The sequence below is a fragment of the Sparus aurata genome, chromosome 8, assembly GCF_900880675.1.
Source record: "Sparus aurata chromosome 8, fSpaAur1.1, whole genome shotgun sequence".
Taxonomy (NCBI): Eukaryota; Metazoa; Chordata; class Actinopteri; order Spariformes; family Sparidae; genus Sparus; species Sparus aurata.
Window position 1 is genome coordinate 14816103 of NC_044194.1, and position 8650 is coordinate 14824752.

Genomic DNA, 8650 nt, shown 5'->3' on the forward strand with positions numbered 1-8650 from the left:
CACACTGCTAAATAATCCACTTTAAACTATTAAGCTGTCAACTCTGCCACCTCCCTTTGAAAAACTTAACATTTTTGAGGGCTTTTCAGGCAACACACACGTTTAATTAATAATGGCAGCACATGTTTTAGGGCTTTGAACTGAGTAATAATTAGTTGTGAACCGTTGGCTGCTGAATAACTTCACAGTTTAACTGGGTGGGGTGAAGCACCTCAGTCGTACGGAGATAAATGAACAGGTTTACCATCTGATTAAGATAAACGTTCTCCTAAAGTTAAAAACCAACTGAATTAATTTTACGGTTTATTTTTTTTTAACGTCTTTTTTGACTCGAGCTGTCGACCACGCTCAACTTCACTTCCCCGCCAGCTTTTTCTTTTGTTATCCACACATTAAAAAAGATAAATTCACAATGTCTTCTGCCACAACTCAACAACTTAACCACCGGATAAAACAGCCGAGCGCGAAATGTGTCTTACATTTTAGCTAGCCGTTTAAAGACGAGGACACAACACAGGTTGAAGCACCTTAAAGTAAAAAAAAAACAAACAAAAAAAACTGTAACGTTACTGCGAAGAAAAAGACGGTAGTCACGGTGTTTCTTAAAAAGCACAGAATAAATGTGTAACTCACAGCGAGGAGTGGAGAGGTGTCGAGAGTTTGCTTCAGGGTGAAATGTTAGCCGTCATTACAGACAGTGGTCACAGTGAGAGTGTGGACGCTCCGTGCTTCACTAACCGGAGCAGCAGCAAACAAGCCGAGGGATCTGCAACCGTACCGTAATAACCCGCGCTCACACGGAGGCGCACGTTGGAGCTTGTCTACCGTAATACACAGATCATGTGGTTTATTACGCAGTGGAAAAAAAAAGAAAAAACAAAGATGATCGTTTTAATCATGGGTGTAAGGAGTACTGGCATCCCTAAACTCTATTCAGTTCAATTCATTTAAATAGGTTTCACAGGCATGACGTGTTATATGTGTTGCCAAAGCACAATTATGAGATTATGAAAACAAATAAGGAAGGAAGAAGTTCAATCTCTTGCTCCATACACATCTATGAGTGTCAAAATATAGTCCTTCCTTAAAGCAAAACTATGTAACTACTTTTTCTTTTACGTTAAGTAAAGTTTCAAAATCATTTAGATGGTAGTGTTTTTAATGGATAGCTGAAGTTACGCCCCCTCCAGTGGCCGCCCTTTGACACCTAAAGTCAGAGGAACCTGACGGTAATGAATGGAAAGAGACAAATAATTTTTTTAACCAGTTTGAGTTGCACCATGAACTACACATATGATGTTTTCCAATTTAGAATATATTTAAGTCAAGAGTGTCACAGTTTGTTGTAATTAAAATACCGTCTACCTCTGTGTTTAAAAAGGCAGTGAGATACATTGTCTCGCTCAACAGACATCATCAACACCAAGGTGGCCGCCAACTCAACACAGAAAAAGAAAAAAAAGACTTTCTCATTCTCTTTTGTAGACATGGTAACAAATCTATATATATGTATCTCTCGATTTAAATAAGTGTAGTTCATGGCACTATTCAAGCGGGATCACAAAAAAATAAAAAATTATTTGTCTTTCTCCATTCAAGTTTTTCTGAAATAGGGTCCTATGGGGTCCATAAGAAGGGTTATGACCTCATCTCTCTGTAAAATGTCATGCCAAAAAAACAAATATAATCTCTCTATTGAAAGCTGAACTCAGGTCTAGTTCGCCCCATGGGACCTTTTTGGTAAAAACACAACTGTTTGCCCCAGAGGGTTGGAACCTTTGTATTAACGACTTGTGCTTCTCTAGGATTGAAAAACCAGTGGCCTTATGCCTAGGGTCAGGCATGATTGGTTGAATTCGAGTCATGGATTCTTGTGAACTCTTTCTATTTGTGCACTCAACTATTGCTGAGTATTTTCATAATTTCAATCATAGGCTATGCCATACTGATTCTAGGTTAGACAAGATTTTTCCCGTTTCAGTTACCTTGTACCTAACAGCCTATCGTATTACCTAAAATCTAATTTCCAAAAATATTAAAATATGTTTTCATCTGAGCCCTTTTGTCCCCACTATTTTTCAACACAAAGTGATGTCCTTGTACAGAATGGCCCATTTAAAAAAATATATCTATTGTACCTCTATTAAATAATACAAAAGATTCTAGCCCATATGTTCAGGCAGGTGTTCAAATTCATAAATAAATACATTCAACTGTACTTCAGTACAATTTTGTTTTTCCCTTGCATGCTACTTAATAGATGATAAGCTTATTAAATACAATGTGGATATGAACGAACAGGTTCCATTTAGATTTTGCTTTCTGTTATGCCTTCTTTTATGCCCCATTTTATCTTACAAATCACTTGCCTTGCGACCTTTGAAGGGGCTTGACTTGACCTCTGGTTTGGGAATCACACAGTTAAATGGGCCTACTTGATTAACAAAGGCTGAATTTTAGGAAGCACCCATTGAAATAATAATAATAATATTATTATTAATAATAATAATAATAATAATAATAATAATAATACCTTTAATGGCAATACCAAAGTACTTTACCTCATGAAATATGTAATAAAAAGAATTGTTCATCATTCATTATGTCTGTTTTAAAATGCCCATGCCGAACTATTGTTTTAAGACAAGATGGACATGATGAACAAAGAATGAATGCAATGAAAAAAGAACCAAAAATTAGCAGAGGCTTTAAAAATTCCACACAGTGGTTTGAGAACCGTGCTCTTCGTTTGACAATCGTGTCAAGGCAATCGAGAAAAACACAACAGAGGATTGGCCAAAGGCATCAATCACAAAGTTATTTGCTTTTACACAGAGGCAATGGTTTGAACAAGTTCTTCCTGTCAGAAATATGCAATGGCCCTGAGGCGCCAATACATCCTGTACATACCTGAGTTTACGAATAGATTCTGTTGTGTCCCTGTGCCTACTATCCAGTCAATGCATGGCTTTTCTCGATGCTCATTTCAGCCATCTAAAAAAAGGACCTTTACTGCCTGTAGAGAATATTGCAGGCACTATAATAAACAGCGAGTGAGCATATGGTCGTAGTGCTTCCTTAAAACTTAAGAGTTTCAACAGTAAACCTTTCGTAATATTGCAAAATAGTTACAGCTTTCTATTTCCACATTTTATCTCCAGAGCCTGACTGTAAGGGGCAGGGTTATTTGTATTTAATTGCCTGTGCAACAGCATCAAGGATACACAGGCAGGTGCTAATATAACAGGATCCTCAGCTTTGAATAGAGGTGGTAAATTAGTGTCGGAGGAAGGACCTCTGAGGATTTCCTGGCAGATGCAGAATGAAAGGTGTGGGAGGGAAAAGGTACACGGAGGTTGGCAACCAGATGGAGTAGCAAACACTCAAAAGAATAGCATTATGGTAACAAAATGTAAACACATCGCTCTGAAAGAAACATTGCACGGGCTACTGCACTGTAGGAAGAAGTCGGCCAAGTTCAACTTTTTCTGATGGATTTTTGACACTGTGGCTGAAAGAAAATCACACTGAATCTGTGATTCTCTCATCCTGATTCAGAATACTGTCATACAGAGTCTGTCACATAAGCTGCTGAACAGGCATGTCAGAATTCTGATGTCTGTCTTCAGTGAAGATTGAAAGCTGTAATGAATGTGTTCAGCAGTGAAACAATTAGATGTTATATTATTAGTATGAATGTGGCTTCAAAAGACCATATTCACACAGAAAGTCCAATAAACACAGGGATTGTCATCAGTTGTCATCATTTGACCACTTTCTGATTGATCAGCCACTGAAAAGACAAGGGATAGCGAAAAATCCAGAGGGGTATCGTGCCACATTCTAAGATAAACAACATTTTTAACCTAGGGTCATGGTTTAGGGTTTCCTATTGTATTTTGTTAGTTCTACCCTTATGTGTCTTGTTCTGATTTTACAGTTCCTGTCTTTGTGGTTGGATAAACTGTCAACTTCATATTGGAATGGACAATATTTTATCCAATAAACCGCTCTATGGGCCACTGTGACTACATGATTCTCCTTCGGAATATCACCAGGGTGAGCGACAACTGCTGCTCTTTGCTTGCTGTCCTTGGCTGTAGCTAGCTGACATTAGCTAATTAGCTCATGGCTCAGTTAGCCTTGGAGCCATTTGCCCAAGAGTTTGTCTGGGCCGAGACCTCGGATCATGGGGGAGTCACTGCAGACGAAAAGGCTGAGCTCAACTGTATTTAGCAGCCTGATCTGAGTGTGAACACAGCTGGACACCAAACTGAGACTGAACACAGCCTCCGAGGCCAACTGAGGTCAGGGGGACACAGTACCGAAGTGATTTACAGCGGGGGTGACCAAGAGAGAGAGTGTTCAGAGCTGGATTTTTTTTTTACATCTTATCTGTAAATTGAAGATTTATTTTGACCAAATAAGAGGTGATTGCGGAAAGAAAAAACAAGACTGTTTAGTTGAACTTTACTTAGTTTATGTTGAGTAAAAGAGGGAAACTTGAAATCACAAGGTGTTTTATTTTTCTATTATGTAAGGAAAATAAAGATATGCTGTATAAATAAACTCACAAAATATTAAGAAATTAAATACTCTTTTCTTTTTTTTCCCCCACATAATGTCAACGCTGTTGTGTCTTGTTGCAGAATGATTTTTGAATACTTTAAACAAATATTCAGGCCACATCTTACAAAATACCAGTGGTTATTTTTCTTTAGTACTGTTCTTTTACACATGCAGCTCAGTAAAAAGACTGTAATTCAGATGTAATTCATAATGCGAACAGTCTTACACGAACAGGATCTGAGCTGCAAATCATAATGTGCCATTCCTGAGTCAAGAATCTCTAATAGAACGGACCCACTGACACAAAACAGACTCAACAGGGTGACCGGTGAAATGCCGTGATGTAGATGTTATAGTGATATCTCCAAGTATTCATTATGTAGCCAAATCTAGGTACTATCAAGGAAATCCAGTTCCATTTAAAGTGTACACTGTTACCTTTAGACATCTATTTTTACACACAGATGGGTCTTGCTGTTTATTAATAATGTCAGCCATGGAACTAGCCTATGACAGGATAATGGAGAACATTTTGAAATGAGGACTGTGGTTATATTTCAGTGGCATTTTCCCCCACCTGCATGATTATGACAGCCACCCTCCGAGATGTTGGACATTCAAGCATTCAAGGGAAACAGTGACATTTAAGAGCGACCGGTAATAACTGTGGGTGGATGCAGGAAAATGGCAGGCAGGGGCCATTTGTCGAGAGATAGAAAAGGGTAGGAGGTCTGGTAGACTGGTGTGAGAAGAGCGAAGATGTGTAGGCGCACTGAAAGGAAAAAGACCTTTTTATTTACACAGGGCGATCCAATGAGAGCTCGGTTAGCCCTGCAGCTAGCGGTTCATATGGTAATATGCTGCCCCGTATTTGTTTTGAGTATGAATTCAAAAGGTGGCCATTTCTTATTGCACCTTTACAAAATGAATTCCATTTTCCTTTAGCTGAGGTTAGCAGCACTGCATTAAAAGCAGCTTGTCTACTTCTACCTACAAGCGGGACGCAGCAACACTGTTTTATAAAAACCTGCACTAAATAAAATCTTAATCCAATAAAAAGTTGACGTTAACCTTTAAAATCTATCTAACCATTGCCAGCGCATGAATCGCCAGTAGTAAATAGTCGGAAAAATAAATCTTTAAAACTTGAAATCTTGTTGAAGTTGATTTTGAGATTCCTGATACAAAAGTAGACCACATTTGTAAATGATATCACCATGTTCCGGTCCTGACATGATTAGTATGATTTGGGTCGAGGGCCATGCCGAGCTGAGACGGAGATGTATTCACTTTGATTCTGTATATTGTTACATTCTTCTTCAGCACTGGCCATCTTCAGCCTGCAGACACCGAAACGTGCACATGTACTGTGCGTGCTCTGAGCAATGAGGAAGAAAATATGGGCTCTAAGAAAAGGGGCTGGTATGTGGGAGGCATGTGTGCTTTGTCTTCACCCACACTCAGACCTGTCAAACAAACAACACTCTTCTACCACCCCCAGCGCGAAGCGACCAATCATGTATCAGGATGACAAAAATGAAAAAACATTTCCATCCTCTTGCTTCAGTCTTTCTTGGATGAAATTGTCTGTAACGAGGGGTTTCATTCTCATGGATGAGGAGAAGAAGCTATTACAACCTACACTGCGCGCCCTCATGCTTAATTATTCTGCAGCTTTTGGTTGTAAATTATCATTTGAATATCATCTCAGAGAGATCCACAACAGTGACGGTGGCAATGACAGTGACTAAAGTGTCTTTTTATTGCTGCGGGAATGTGAAAAAACAAATTAACAGTAGGTGGAAACAGAATATCCCTTCACTCCACTGAAACATTTCACGTGACATGAGGAAATTAGGGTTCTCGGTCAAGGCCACTCAATGTCATTACCAGCGACACTGAGATCCACGTGATATCCGTCTTGTTATCATCTGCCCCATGAATAATTGTCCTTTAAGAGAAGCCGCAGACCAACTCCCTACACTCAACACCTCAGTGGACCTTGGTGACACTACGGTCTAGTTATCAGCTCTCTTACAGACATCCCACCTCTTCAGCTAATCATGTTAGACAGCCCTATAGGCACGCGTCTTAAATTCCCCTGCTGTGCCACGTCTCACTCTGTATCCTCAGATTCTAGGATGTTTTATTTAGCGCATGAGATAGCTTTTACATATGGTAATCATATGGCCTTAAACATGTATTAAAATCTCATCCCCTTAATCCCCCCCGTGCCTCAAGAAAGCAGGATATGCTGTTTAAGAGCAAGATTGTGATATTTTTTTTTCATCTCAAGGAATGGATTATTTAGGCTTTTTGCCAGCGGGCAGAGAAAACTGAAACCACAGTAATCACAACAGGAAAGACCGCGGGGGATCAAGGAGGGACGGTGACTTCCTGGAAGAGAGCGGGAATCAGCCGATACTGTCCACAGCCAATAATGGCAGGTGAGAGGATGTGTTGAAGCAGACACAGGACAACAGGAAGAAGAGAGGTGATTCAACAAGTACACAGGGGAGATGGAGCTTTCTGTTCTGTAAAGGAAATGTCTGTTAGTCACTGTGAGTCCACTGTGTCAAGAGTACAACGGTCTTGTTCTTCAACTAGATCAGGCCAACATGCTGTGATGAGGCTTCAATAACGATGGAAAGTCTCATCCAGCCACTGTGCTCCTTTAAAAGCAGGTTGAGCATTGATTTGTTAATCCTGGATGAAGTTATCTCTTGGGCAGAAAGTTGAAATCATGATCAGTGATTGGTTGAGTACTGATCAATGATTGCAGGTGCATATGTGTTGGAGGAGGGCCCTTTCTCAAACTTGACCCTCTTCCACCCTCCCAGAATGAAGCCGCCCTAAACCACTGTGGGTGCTGCTGACGCAAAGACAGCATTAACAACGTGGCTACCGCAAGCAAAAAACAACCGTAACAATTCCAATTGACTCGGAAACTCTGGTCTCAGTGCTTTAAAACGGCAGACACTTGGTTATATTAATAAGCAGACAGGTTTTGTAATTTAATAATCAAGAAGCAAGACTGATGATTTTGAAGCACCTCAAGTCTCGGTAGTAAGAGGTAACATGACACCATCACTATCCCTTTTCAGCCATCTTTGCCTCCTCCATCAGCGGGGCTCTTCCTGTTTTGGCAGGCGGACGACCTTCCTCAGTGCCGAAATTCGATCTTGGTTTTTCTGGGAAAAATCCATCCCAATGGCACACCAATTAGCATAGTGAAGCGAGATTTATAGTGAACCAATGTATATGCGCACAATGTCCTCAGTCAGTTTTTACTTCAGAGTGATAAATTATCAAGGTCTCTCACCTTTTCATCGTTTCATCGTGTGCCAGCATCGTTCTAAAGTAGCGTTTCTTTGTTTTGTTTTTTTCATATCATTGTTTTTCACTCATACAAAATTTCTAGTCTTGTTAACGGTAGCTGTGAAAAGAGTATATTTGATCTTAAATACAACTTAACCTTCAAGCAACGTTTGTATGACAATCTTGCATTTCTATCTTAGTTTGAGCAGTTCATGTTTGTACAAGTAGCTGCACTGAATTTCTCTACGGAGCATCTTCCAAGAGGAACACAAACGTGGCAGCATCAATGTCGTCACACTCTTGGAGGGTTTTTTGACCCACTTTCACGCCTCGCTAGTAGATTTTAGATGGAACTTAATGTGGTGGACGCACACATGGAGGCGCCTAGAAGTGGTTGTGGAGAGGGTGCAGGGGGTGATTTGAGAGAGTCCCATGGAGCGGGTGCGATGGGGGGTGCATGACGAGCAGCAGTCAGCTGTGGCTTGGCTATTTACTCATCAGTGAGAGTCTCCCATGAGCTTTAGCCCAACTGTTGCTCGAAAGTAAATGGAAGCAAAGGTCAACTATTATTAAAATGCCATCCCTGTCTCCCCTCCACTCTGTCTGCGCGCAGGCTTATTGACCCGGCCTACACCAGACTGGACGAATGCACAGCCAGTTAATCATTTCCTTGGCTCATCCTTTACCTCCAGATTAATCATTATTTTCTTTATCTGATCCTGTACAGAATTAGAGAACCCACTAATCCAAAAAACAATAATGA

At 40.3% G+C, this 8650-nt stretch overlaps 1 protein-coding gene across 3 annotated transcripts in view; it reads right to left on the reverse strand.

The window, feature by feature from the left end:
* LOC115586727 (tumor protein p53-inducible protein 11) overlaps window positions 1-790 on the reverse strand; it is a 43326-nt gene extending 42536 nt beyond the window's left edge. For 2 of the 3 annotated variants that reach the window (XM_030426025.1, XM_030426024.1), the window contains exon 1: window positions 634-790. The gene's annotated coding sequence lies outside the window, so the exon portion shown is untranslated. The remainder of the gene's footprint in view (window positions 1-633) is intronic. The other variant, XM_030426026.1, reaches the window with a different exon arrangement.
* Between the last annotated feature and the right edge of the window lie 7860 nt (window positions 791-8650).